Source organism: Salminus brasiliensis, chromosome 19 (genome assembly GCF_030463535.1).
Source record: "Salminus brasiliensis chromosome 19, fSalBra1.hap2, whole genome shotgun sequence".
Lineage (NCBI taxonomy): Eukaryota > Metazoa > Chordata > Actinopteri > Characiformes > Bryconidae > Salminus > Salminus brasiliensis.
In genome coordinates, this window is record NC_132896.1 from 35,422,510 (window position 1) to 35,437,143 (window position 14,634).

The following is a 14,634-nucleotide window of genomic DNA, read 5'->3' on the forward strand; positions in this document are numbered from 1 at the left end:
GAAAATACTTTATGTAATCTGATATTAATTACTTCTCTCTTATAGCCAGAATTTGAGGAATGCAGTACAAAGTAATTAAAATGACATCAACAAATTACATGTCATTTGTTATCACACTACAGTTACCTGCTGCCTCAAAAGTTAACAGAATTTTTACAGAATTTTAAACACATTTTCTTTTAAAGAAAAATATTAATTATGTAGCATGCATTTAAAGCATAGATTTATAGTCTTATGAAAAAGTTTAGGCACCCCTGATCAAACTCCACATATAGTTGAAGTTGAAAGAGTCTACAGAGACACAATTACTGCTTTTATATCTATAACTAAATTAAACAAATTGCAATACATAAAACATGAAATGTGATGCGTGCAAAAATAAATTTAGTAATTTAGTAAAATTAATCAAATTTGTGAATAAAATGTGCAGAAAACCGTGTATATTAAAGTAAATTAAGAGGATTGTGGCAGGTCATTTGGACAGGATTCAGAAGAAGGTCAGAAGTTTAGCCTAGGACGTGGTCATACACAATGGAAACAGACAGTAAATGTTCACACAACACTGTAATTAATTAGTTAATTAGACTAATTAATTACAATTAGGTATGATTGAATAGCAAAGCAAAAATACAACAATAAATATAAAGTGCAGCTGTAATTAATGATGTACCTGCTCAATTACATTCAGTCAGAGCTGCGGATTTCTAAGGGTTCAATTCTGCTGCCAGAGGTCTGTATGATTATAGCCGCAGGTGCATACAGATGCATTGTGGGAGTTGTAGGCGTTTGAAGTCAGTAATGTGGCTGGTTTAGCAGAAGCTTTGGACTGATGCTGAAACACACACGGCTTACACTCCGGAACATTTCCACTGGGTGTAACTGGGCCAGTGAGCGTTCACACACACACACACACACACACACACACACACACACACACACACACTACAGCATGGAGAGCAGCTCACCGGTTTGAAGTGCAAATTGGTTCATGTTGGAAAGCGGGTGCCTGAAGGAGTGTGGGAACGGCTTTGAAATCAGCAAATCGTCTACGCATCAAACACACGTGTGTGAGACAGCAGCTGTTAGACAGACGTGTTTGTCTAAAGGCCGTATAGAGTCCATACGCCACCCTGATGAGACTGAAGTGGGAGAGACGCGGTGGAGCTGTTTTATAAGCGCTGTACTTCAGATTGTAGCTCAGTGTTCAGGGAAGGACTGTCTGAAGGATGGTGGTCAGACAGTGTCCTTTTTTAACAGCACAAACAAACAGACCATACATTTCCATTTAATTAAGAAATTACTTTAATGAGAATTTGCATGTCTGTAACTTAATACAAATATATAATATAATATATAATTATTATTATTATTATTTATAGTTTATTATAATATTGTTATTATAGTTTTTCTGGTTCTGTAAAAAAAACTTTTTTTTTTTAAATTGAGGCTATTGAAGTTTTAACCCACAGCTCATTATGCTTTTCTGTTAGCCTGCTAGCCCATGTGTAGCATTTTACCTTGCAGTTAGCCTTTAACGTAACCCTTGTTCTGTCCAGGTTGCCATTTTAGTTATCAGTTAGCATGTTAGCTTGTGGTTAGCTTCTATGTCCTTCAAAAGCAACTGAAAACAATTATTTTTGATAATTTGATAATTAAATAATATTTGTTCAATTCTGTGTTTTTTTAATCAGGTGATATTACCTGTTCTTCTGTTCTTGTATTTTGTTCATATATATTAAAGTATCCATATGTAACACATGGTTTTGCTTTAGTTTCTGTTTAGGTTCTGTTGAGTGTTTCTGTGCTGCTAAGCTGAATGGATCAGGCTAAACTCCGCCGTGTTGCTCTACAGCCTCTAATACTGTACTCTTATTATACATACAATAATACAGACATTTCTGCAGAATTTTAGTTGATATTATCCTACATGTCGTTATTATGTACACAATCAAACTGTTTAGATTTGAATGAAAGTACATTTCTAAAAGCATCACTACAGTGAATTTCATTAAAGAATGATAATGAATTGTAGGTCGTTTAACATAAGGCCCTTTTTTTGGAAGCCTCTTATTTTTCACATAATATCTGTGTGAATCGCTACACCCCGATACTCTCTCTCTCTCTCTCTCTCTCTCTCTCTCTCTCTCTCTGTCCCTCTCTCTCTCTCTGTCTCTCTCACTCTCTGTCTCTCTCTCTCTATGTCTCTCTCTCTCTCTCTCTCTCTCTCTCTCTCTCTCTCTCTCTCTCCATGACCCACTCTTCCAAAGTGAAGTGTGTTAGAGCAGCAGCTAAGTGCTCACCCCTGCAGACAGGAAGCTAATTATTCTCTCAGAGGAGCGCTGTGCCTCACTGTTGATTTACTGGGACGCTAAAGGCTGGTACACGAGTTACATTCATTAGAAAATGGATTTGAAAACCTGACTGATGTAAAATTAAAGGTTCTCCTGTTTGATGAATCTCGTTCGCCTTTACCAGGAGTGAGGATTCATCAGATAACCTTCAGGAGTGCGAACAAAGTCAGGCTGGGTTTTATTAGGAGCTCTTTCTGACTCACAGCTTCAGTGAAACTGAGAGGAAAGTGCAGACTGTCAACTTTCAGCCCACATTAGTCTTAGTAAGTACACAAAGAGATGCTCTGTATGTTCAAAAGTATCCGGACAGCCCTTCTAACGAGTGAGTTCAGCTGCAGCCATTGCTGACACAGTGTTCACACACAGCTTATATCATCTTCATAAAAAGCAGTGACCAATGGAACGGGACGCTCCACCCAAAACAACATCAGTACCTGACCTCACTGATCATCTTACTCTCCAGGCTGAATGCAATCAAATACTCCTTACACCAATCTAGTTATTAAGGTTTATTCTAATAGACACTCTCACTGACCACTGACTTCATGTTTATTTGGGTTTATTTTAATGTTATATAGAGTTAATTACAGGTAGACACTCTCACTGACTACTTTTTAAGTTTATTTGGGTTTATTCTAATGTTATATAGAGTTAATTACAGGTAGACACTCTCACTGACCACTGACTTTATGTTTATTTGGGTTTATTGTAATGTTATATAGAGTTAATTACAGGTAGACACTCTCACTGACACTGACTTTCTGTTTATTTGGGTTTATTTTAATGTTATATAAAGTTAATTACAGGTAGACACTCTCACTGACTACTTTTTAAGTTTATTTGGGTTTATTCTAATGTTATATAGAGTTAATTACAGGTAGACACTCTCACTGACCACTGACTTTATGTTTATTTGGGTTTATTCTAATGTTATATAGAGTTAATAACAGGTAGACACTCTCACTGACCACTGACTTTATGTTTATTTGGGTTTATTCTAATGTTATATAGAGTTAATTACAGGTAGACACTCTCACTGACCACTGACTTTCTGTTTATTTGGGTTTATTATAATGTTATATAGAGTTAATTACAGGTAGACACTCTCACTGACCACTGACTTTCTGTTTATTTGGGTTTATTATAATGTTATATAGAGTTAATTACAGGTAGACGCTCTCACTGACCACTGACTTTATGTTTATTTGGGTTTAATGTAATGTTATATAGAGTTAATTACAGGTAGACACTCTCACTGACACTGACTTTCTGTTTATTTGGGTTTAATGTAATGTTATATAGAGTTAATTACAGGTAGACACTCTCACTGACACTGACTTTCTGTTTATTTGGGTTTATTCTGATGTTATATAGAGTTAATTACAGGTAGACACTCTCACTGACCACTGACTTTATGTTTATTTGGGTTTATTCTAATGTTATATAGAGTTAATTACAGGTAGACACTCTCACTGACCACTGACTTTATGTTTATTTGGGTTTATTCTAATGTTATATAGAGTTAATTACAGGTAGACACTCTCTCTGACCACTGACTTTATGTTTATTTGGGTTTATTCTAATGTTATATAGAGTTAATTACAGGTAGACACTCTCACTGACACTGACTTTCTGTTTATTTGGGTTTATTCTGATGTTATATAGAGTTAATTACAGGTAAACACTCTCACTGACCATTGCCTTTCTGTTTATTTGGGTTTATTCTGATGTTATATAGAGTTAATTACAGGTAGACACTCTCACTGACCACTGACTTTATGTTTATTTGGGTTTATTCTAATGTTATATAGAGTTAATTACAGGTAGACACTTTCACTGACCACTGACTTTATGTTTATGTGGGTTTATTCTAATGTTATATAGAGTTAATTACAGGTAGACACTCTCACTGACCACTGACTTTATGTTTATTTGGGTTTATTGTAATGTTATATAGAGTTAATTACAGGTAGACACTCACTGACCACTGACTTTATGTTTATTTGGGTTTATTGTAATGTTATATAGAGTTAATTACAGGTAGACACTCACTGACCACTGACTTTATGTTTATTTGGGTTTATTCTAATGTTATATAGAGTTAATTACAGGTAGACACTCACTGACCACTGACTTTATGTTTATTTGGGTTTATTCTAATGTTATATAGAGTTTTACAGGCAGGCACTCTCACTGCTGAGAGACAGACTTTTGCAGACTTCATTCGTCTGCAGTTTTGGGAGCGTAATGAAACTGCACTGCGTTTTTACTCCAGTATCACTCTTCCTCTGCTTTCTGTGTAAGTGCTGTAATTATCAGCTATTTTCTGAACCGTGTTCTTAATTATTGAGACCTGATGAAATGCTCTGCAACCGTTTGCATTTACATCCTCATTCTGATGAAGTTATTTTATCAAGTGGAGCCAGAATTACCCTGAAATGAAAACCTGCTATGAGGAAACTGCCTCTCTCTCTCTCTCTCTCTCCCTCCCTCTCTCTCTCGCTCACACTCTTGCGCTCTCTCAAGTGTTATTGGAGAGCTGGTTAGCCTGGCCTTTTCCCCTTTAGCTGAAGATTTATGTACACATGTTGATCGGATGGTGTTTGGTTAACCGCTCCCTGCTGAGTCAGTCTGTTATTACATGGACCTGAAAAAGACCTTAAATTAAAGAGACTCTGGTTTGGTTCTGCAAGCAGAGAGAAGTCTATTAAGGACCGGATGTCATAACGTTTGTTCATCGTTTTCACAACTATAAAGATATTTGTTCTAATATTGAAGTGAAAAAACATAGATAATCTGGTTCCAGTGTCTCCTGCCAACGGCTGGAGCTACGTATTAGTCAGTGAGTGAACAGGTGTCAGCTCTTGAAGGTGATGAAGCAGGAAAAATGAACAAGCGTAAGAATCTGAGACACTTTGACAAGAACCAATCTGTGATGTTCTAGACAATGACTGCATCAGAACATCTCCAGAACATCAGGCAGGTCTTGTGGGTTGTTCAGTCTGGTATGCAGTGGTCAGTACCTACCAAAAGTGCTCATGGGAAGGGAAAGCAGTGAACAGGTTTAAGACAATTATCACTGATGCTCATGGAGGTCCCACCTCAAACTTACAGGACTTGCCTGGTGGACGTTGGTGCCAGATTCCTTGGGACACCTTCAGAGATCATGTGGACCTGGTGGACCTCCACACATTTTCACACATCAGTGAAAGAACGGGAGGTTCTGAAGAGCTCACTGAACTCCAGCGTGGTTCTGTATGTAATAGGAGACACCGCTGCACCAACAACAAGTCAGCTGGTGAAATCTCCTCCCTCCTAGATCTTCCTCCATCAGCTGTGAGTGGTGTTATTATTGAACAGTGGAAGAGTTTAGGAGGAACAGCTCACAGAGAGCAGCTCAGCCACCGAGTGTCTGTCAGACCACGTAAAGGTACAGAGCGGGGTCAGGGCCGAGTGCTGAGCTCAGAGCAGAGTGCAGAAAAGCCTCCAACTGACTCAGTAACTGCAGCAGAGCTCCAGACCTGCTGCTGCTGCTGGTAGAGCTGAGAGTAAAGGAGGACCAGCTCCAGATTAATAATGCCTATAGGTTTAGAATGGGGTGAGTGTATCTCAATCACAGCACGGAGCCAGATAACCACTCTGCTATTCCTATTGTTCTGAAACTTTCAAGGTATGGAGGTGCTGCATTACACCGCTTCCGTAAATCTAAAGTTATCATACCAGCCTCTAAATAATGCAGTTTTTCTGTATGAATTTTGGATGGCGTGCCATCAGAAATGAGCGCAGATTGAAGACGGTTCTGCAGCTGCTGTTTGTGTGAGTCCGCAGATCCCGCTGGTTCCAGCTGCTTTGAACAAGAGCTTGTGGAGCATTTTCTAGCGCAGGGATGAAACACTGCTGCTAAAGAAAGAGGGTAAATATTGCGCGTTGGGGTTGGGTTTGGGGTTGGGTTTGGGTTCGCTGCATGCATTTCAATGTAGGTCTCGTGTTTTCATGTTTTTTTGAGTTGCACTTTATTTAGCATTTCGCCAGATTAGACAAACCAATTACGGCGTGACAAATCAGTCAGTAATTACATCCCCGGCTTCTAAAAGGAGCGAGTCTGAGGAACCTTTTGCTACTTCTTATTGTCAGATTAGATGAAAGGCGAAGCTGAAAGGCTTTTAAAGGGCTTTTAATGACCAAATGATGATTGAATATAAATTTAGAAAATTAGAAAATAAAGAGCTGGATGGTCTTGAAGCCTTTCCCCCCAGGAATATTGCTGGAGTGTGTGTGTGTGTGTGTGTGTGTGTGATCCTCAATTCCTCAGCAGCACAGCACCTGCCAAGTTCATTTAATGTGGTAAAGTTGGAGCTAACTTTTTGTCCCTTTGAGGAACTTTATCTAATTTGTATTCCTGTAAGGAACGCGCAAGGCTTCCAGTGTCTGGCCAGGAACGGCTCTGTGACAAAAGTCATCAGCGTGAACAAAAGTTGCAGGAGCTCTTCGCTTGGGCAGAAAATAGCCTGGGCATCCAGCTGCCCCCTTTTTTTGTCCAGTCCACCTCACCATTACCAGAGGATCAATGACCTACAGTGTCGGTATGTGGGGTGGTTTACCTTCCCCTTGAAGGAATAGTTTGGTGGAAAATGAAACACACCCAGTTTCCTTGCCTCCCTCACCTCGAATGCAGTAGATCGTCCGAAACGCATTTGCTTCTGTAGTTTCGAGGTCAATGTATCAATGTAGCAAGCAATGGAGGTCTACACCGATCAGCCATAACATTAGCACCACTGACAGGTGAAGTGAAAAACAATGATTATCTACAGCGGCTGTCTGTCGAGGGGTGGATCTACATATTAGGCAGTGAGAGAACAGAACAGTTCTTGAAGGTGATGAAGGTGATGAAGCAGAAAAATGGACAAGCGTAAGAATCTGAGACACTTTGACCAGACTGTGAGGTTCTAGACAATGACTGGGTCAGAACATCAGCAAGCAGGTCTTGTGGGGTGTTCAGTCCGCTATGCAGTGGTCAGTATCTACTGAAAGTGCTCCAAGGAAGGAAAAGGAGTGAACCGGCGGCAGGGACATGGACACTCATGGGCTCTCATTGGTCACAGAACTTAAAGGATCTGCTAATAACACTAGTCCTGGTTCTGAAGGTTGTGTCTGGAGTGGAGTTTAACCCCTTGAACTCTGGGCCTAGCCTTAATTACAAACGCCGAATTGTGAAGTTAACAGTTGGTATTTCTTGCTCCTGGGCTCCCCCTGCAGTCTGAAGGTGTAATTCACGCTTTTAACCTCTATTAAAAGACACATTTTACACATGCATTTTTGGACAAGCTGAGAGATACAGAAGCATCACTGAGAGGTAGAGCAGCATGTGGGCTGAAGTGGTTGAGTAATACTACAGGATTGTACACTAATATGACTCTATGGGTTCTGCAGCGTTACACAGCAGTTCTGGAGAGTGCCGTCCTGCTCGCTTCACCAGAGCTCCATAGTGCAGTTAGCAGAGCTCCGAGCCCGGAGTAGCACCGATAGAGATGCTGTTCTCCCTGATACAGTCAGTGGAGCTTCACCATGATCCTGAAGCTGCTGATTTAAGTAGAACTGATACAGTCAGTGGAGCTTCACCATGATCCTGAAGCTGCTGATTTAAGTAGAACTGATACAGTCAGTGGAGCTTCACCATGATCCTGAAGCTGCTGATTTAAGATAGAACTGATACAGTCAGTGGAGCTTCACCATGATCCTGAAGCTGCTGATTTAAGTAGAACTGATACAGTCAGTGGAGCTTCACCATGATCCTGAAGCTGCTGATTTAAGTAGAACTGATACAGTCAGTGGAGCTTCACCATGATCCTGAAGCTGCTGATTTAAGTAGAACTGATACAGTCAGTGGAGCTTCACCATGATCCTGAAGCTGCTGATTTAAGATAGAACTGATACAGTCAGTGGAGCTTCACCATGATCCTGAAGCTGCTGATTTAAGTAGAACTGATACAGTCAGTGGAGCTTCACCATGATCCTGAAGCTGCTGATTTAAGTAGAACTGATACAGTCAGTGGAGCTTCACCATGATCCTGAAGCTGCTGATTTAAGTAGAACTGATACAGTCAGTGGAGCTTCACCATGATCCTGAAGCTGCAGATTTAAGTAGAACTGATACAGTCAGTGGAGCTTCACCATGATCCTGAAGCTGCTGATTTAAGTAGAACTGATACAGTCAGTGGAGCTTCACCATGATCCTGAAGCTGCAGATTTAAGGTGGAACTGCTCCATGTTGCTTTAAATCATCATCCCATTAAGAAATTATTTTTTACTTTTATTTCTATTTCCAGTCGTAACACAGCTGCTATCCCAGCAGAATTAGAGGGGGGTGTGTGTGTTTAGCAGCCAGGCCGAAGCCCTTTTTTGTTATTTTATTCAGAGAACCAACAGAGAAGCACATTTTAATCAAAGCAGCTTATGAGCGCTCCTGATCTCAGCGCTTACAGTCCCCGAGTGGGGGACACAGACAGGTCCGTGTGAGTGAGTCAGACGGACCCTCACTCGCTCTTCAGCGGGGGTGCTTAACCAGCCATCTGTCATGGCTGTGATTTGCACCCCGCCTCGATTTATGACACCAAAATATTTACCCGACTGATGGAGGCAGACTCTGGTTGTTGCGAATGAGCTCTTGCGTCCTCAACAATCGGACCCAACGTGGTCAGGGGTGAACAACCATCTGCGCTCCTTCCACAAATCCAGCCAGTCACTTCTAGCGCTCCTCAGCAGTGTGTGTGTGTGTGTGTGTGTGTGTGTGTTTGTCCCGCGTGAGCTGGAATGCAAAACTTCAAACGGAAAAGCTGATGAGGTTCTCGTTTGAAGCTTTCTCATTGCGGCCGGTCACCCGGTCACTGAGAGAGCACAGGGCAGTGTCCGCTAGCTACGACCAGCACCCAAGAGAACACACTCACACACACACACACACACACACACACACTCACACACACACACACACACACACATAGACTTGGAAGATCTAAATATTGTATTATAATTTTGTATTTACACTCACAGATACTTTCATTCTTTCATTCATACTGGATATAATTGATATTAGAGCTTCATACTGGATATTAATGTTATTAGAACTTCATACTGGATATTAATGTTATTAGAACTTCATACTGGATATTAATGATATTAGAGCTTCACACTGGATATTAATGTTATTAGAACTTCATACTGGATATTAATGTTACTAGAGCTTCATACTGGATATTAATGCTATTAGAACTTCATACTGGATATTAATGTTATTAGAGCTTCATACTGGATATTAATGTTATTAGAACTTCATACTGGATATTAATGTTATTAGAACTTCATACTGAATATTAATGTCATTAGAGCTTTATACTGGATATTAATGTTATTAGAACTTCATACTGGATATTAATGTTATTAGAACTTCATACTGGATATTAATGTTATTAGAACTTCATACTGAATATTAATGTCATTAGAGCTTTATACTGGATATTAATGTTATTAGAACTTCATACTGGATATTAATGTTATTAGAACTTCATACTGGATATTAATGTTATTAGAACTTCATACTGAATATTAATGTCATTAGAGCTTTATACTGGATATTAATGTTATTAGAACTTCATACTGGATATTAATGATATTAGAACTTTATACTGGATATTAATGTTATGGGAATTTTAACATAGATGATTAGTTGTTGGTTATGAGTTGATTTGCATACAAGTCACCATGTTGGATTTCAGTCTGAATAACCTGACACCACTCTAAATGGATGTGAGAACAATGGATTCAGAACAAACTGCAAATCAGGTTCAGAACTGGGTCGTGTTTGAAGAGTCTCTGTTCTTCAGAATCTGTGATTTAGTGATTCAGCCTGGACTTCCCACACCTCTGATATTTCTATATATGAGGAGCCATATGGTCAGCGACTAACACTGTCAAATGTTCCCATTTCTGTTATCTGTGATGTCAAAGCTGACCTTCTCCCATGCCCTTGATGTCCCCTCGTAGCACTGCAGACGTCTCACAGCCGCAGGCCTTTGGAAGTAAAGGAGATGTCGAACGGCTCATGCTTGTGAGAGCAGCAGCTGGTGACCGAGCCACTGTTTCAACTCCTACAACCCACAGAACAGTTATCAGCTCTCAGAACAGTTAATTGTATACGTAATTACTTGCAGTTCGTTTGAACAAGCCTGTAAATGTTCATTTCAGCCCTCGTTAGCCTGTTAGGGGATATTTTACTATGATTTGAATTTGCTAGACACTGTAGAACAGTTCTGACTCTCAAAGCGGCTTAAAATTGCATTTTACGATCGTGTAAAAGAAAAGCTTAACTTTACAAAAAAATCACTATTATCTTTTACAGTTTATTTACATTATCCTTCCAGCTCTCCTGCTCGGTCCGTGTTTAAGTGTTGAATCTTTAGCATGCTGCCGAGACTGTGAGGGACACTTGGTTATTGCACCATCAACAAGAGTTGGTGTAGAAAGACAGTGAGCCAAGAATACATACACAGCTAAACTTGCATATTGTGATCTTACATTGCATCATAGCACAACACAGCACATTCTGTTTGATCTAAATAGCCCCAAATATTCAAATACATAAAATACATGTACTTTTGCATGACTTTCAAATCCCACTTTGTTTTAAGTGTCTGTAATAACTGTGTAATTACACATTCACAATCCCTACAATAGCAGTGTAGCTACTGGTAATGCATTTACTGTTACAGATGGATTACAGTACTACAGATTGCGTGAATATAGATGTTTAGAGGGACAGCCTCTTGTTCGTACAGCCTGTTTTTTTATGTTAATCTCTAGATTAGCAACAGGTGTTTAACCCATGTAATTACACAAGTGTTCCTCAATAGCTGTGATAAGATATTGATTAATATTATTGAGCAGTTATACATGTGTAATAAATGCCTTTTACTACTATTGGGCTACAGTTCTCTAATTGCATGGGCTATAACAGACGTTGTACTATAAACTATATCATCTGTAATCCAGTAATATAATCACTCTAACTCTGAACACATCACCAGTAATTAGACTTTAATTAGTATTATTATTATTAGTATAATTAGACAGTAATTAGAATTATTGTTACACTTTCTATTACGTCTTTGTAATAAATGTGTAATAACACATTAACAACCCATTCAGTATCAGAAATACTGGGATGAATAAAGTATATTTTTCTAATTCTGAATGGGTTGTTAATGTGTTATTACATATTTATAACAGACACTCACGTAATATAAAATGTGATTGATATCTCACATATACTGCTTAAACCATTTCTGTCTCCCACATAAAATCCATATTCAAAGCTGTGAATAGAGAATGCAAATCAAACGTAATTATAAATATCATGTAATTACATGTTAAAATGTAACGGATAATAAAACAGCAGTAAAAACTCTTGCCCAAAGAAAGTCTGCCGCTGCTGTCCGTTAAACATTTGCATGCAAGGACTGTTTTGTTTGAGTTCCTCGTCTTAAACCTCGGAGCTGACCTTCTCCATGTTGCTGACCACAGCCTCCACACTATTGTCATTCTGTCCAACAATCGTTCTCCCAGCAAGAAGCCCTGGAGTTGTCCGTGAACCCAGTGGCTGGGGTCAGTGGGACATCAAACAGTGTGTTTTCACAGATTGTGCTGCAACATTCAGAGCCCTGCTTTGTTGTATCATCCACTAAGAACAGAGTGGTGGTCAGGTTGTCATGGTGGAGCTCAAAACCCAGCTGGGACTCCAACAGTTTCCTGGCAAGGTCTAGGAGCAAGGGCTGAGCATGCCCTTGGCCCAGCCCTGACTCTTTCAGTCTTGTGTGGCCCAGTCGTACAGGCGTTCTGGCGGTGAAATTTATATTCAGATCACTGTGATAAAGGTTTTACACAGCAGATGTTCAGTAGCTTAAATGTTGTTTGAGGTTAAATGTTGGTCACATCACTTTAGTGTCACTTTTCCAGTCCCCTACTAGCTGGGCCTTCCCCAATACAAAGTTCTACCAGCTTTGGGAGAGGTTAGGCTATCTGGCAGATCATGGCCATGCCCCAGGGACAGTACTGTCATTTTCAGGTGTGATCTGAGAGCCAAATTATGGAGTTATGGAGCAATTCTGTTTTGGAGGTGTTGTCCTGCCACTGCCTGAGAGGGGCAGTGGGATCTTCTGAAATCATCTAGGACCATCTGACCATCAGTTGAATGCATTAGAATTCATAGTGTACAGGCCAGTCTGAGTCAAGACAGAGACCAGGATACGTCAAAGTCTGGTAGTCGAGTCAAGACCAAGACTTCACCAGGACCAAGTTTCAAGTTTCAGGTTTATTTGTCATTTGCACGACATGTCAGGACATTTATGCATTGAAATGCTTGTGCTGAGGCTCAGGTTGACGCACCACAGGAGGACAAAACTATATACATACTAAACATTAAAATAAAGTTAATATAAAAATTATATTAAATAAATACAAAATACACACAAAATATACACAAAATACAGAATATACAAAGACAGGAGGGATCTGTAGAAATTCTCTGATATGTACATTTATGAGACAGGTATAGTCTGAGAGAGAGTGGAGCTAAATAGAAATATGCATGTTTATGTCTATTCCTGTTGTATAAAGTGACTTAGTGATGTTGTCCATAGCAGTGATATATAGAGTATTAATAATAAAGTGTCTGAGTGCAGTGGTGTTGGTGAAAGGTTCACAGCTTGTTTAGGAACCTGATGGCTTGTGGGTAGACCAGGACACTCTGTGGCAGTCGAGCCAAGACCGAGAGTCGTACTCAAGCCTGGGTCAAGACCAAGACATTGTAGCAATGAAATTTAAGTCAAGAACAAAACTTTGTAGTAGTCAAGTCTAAGTAAAGACCTAAGATAGATGAGCTGCATTCAACTGGTCTCAAAATCAATGTCCATGTCCACCTTCCCCAAGACCAAGCCAAAATATTTAGGTCAAGACTAGTCTACAAAATTCTTTAAAACTACAAATTTGTCAAATTTATTCATACAGCCTGTTTTTATGTTAATATGCAGATCACAGGAGATGATATTGTGTGATGTTGTATCCAACTGTCAAAAAAATCAATAAAAGCTTATAATAACTCATGTCTCCTTCCTGAGCAGCGTTTAGATTTGACATCTCCAGTTTGACGTCTTTGGGGATTGAAAGACTGAATGAAAGATGTCACGATCTTTAGACATGAGGAAATACTCTGTTGGTCTTAGTGTTATCCACTGTGAAATCTGATGACCTGATTTGCATGTTTACCGTCTTTATTCATTTTTGTAGGTCTCGTCTTTTTGTTTTTTGTGTAGTTTTAAAAGTGGTTCACCACTATTTATAGCATTGTTGACCGCTGTTGACTGTAGATGAATTTTTTAAAGCTACTTGACTCTCTTTTAGTTCTGAGTCATCTTGCGTTGGGAATTGCAGTGTAGCATTAGCGATAAAGGTCCTTTAAGCTGGAAATCAGATGCTTGAAATTGCCTGTCATCTCATCTGCAAAACCATCACTGTCACAATCTGCATCATTTGCATATTTCTTTTCTGATTGAGGTACAAACTGTGATATTGGTCACAGACCCCCAGCGGAACGATCAAGGTCAAGAACGTTCTCCTAACGTGGGATTTAAAGAAGACAGTGATGGTAGTGATGCTAGCGATGTTACTTCCAGCTCTGAAGTGTGAAGATGGCAGAGCACTTTTGTTTTTGTTGAATCTCCATTTCGGTTCTCGGTGTTGTTTCCCTGAGTTGACGCCATCAATAAGGACTTGGAGTCTTCTTTAGGGATTTGGATTCTGCTTTGGGGGACTGTTAGATTTACAAATGTGATATACAACAAAGAATAATTAAGATAAACTGAGTTAGACTTATCTTTACAGCATAGATTACTGTAGCATGTGACATATGCTGTGGACAAATGTATTGGGACACCTGCTTATTTACAGTTATTTCAGAAATCGAGGGTATAAACAAAAATTATCCTGCTTTGGTTGGAGTTACTGTCTCTACTGTTAAGAAAAGAAGAATTTTTTATAGATTTTGGAGGAGAATTGCTATAAAGATTTGATTGCATTCTATGATGAGTATTGCTGAGGGCTAGTGAGCTGAGGATGTTGGAGGGTCACCACCCCACCTCATCCTCAATTCCAGAGAACACAGTTCCACTGCTCCACAGATCAATTCTGGGACATTATGCATGGTGCTAATAGGTTCATCTGCTCCAGGGGGTCCTAT

The 14,634-nt window shown here is 39.5% G+C and overlaps 1 protein-coding gene across 2 annotated transcripts in view; it reads left to right on the forward strand.

Moving 5' to 3' along the window:
• LOC140540562 (teneurin-3) overlaps positions 1–14,634 on the forward strand; it is a 192,860-nt gene that overhangs the window by 42,190 nt on the left and 136,036 nt on the right. The window lies entirely within an intron of this gene.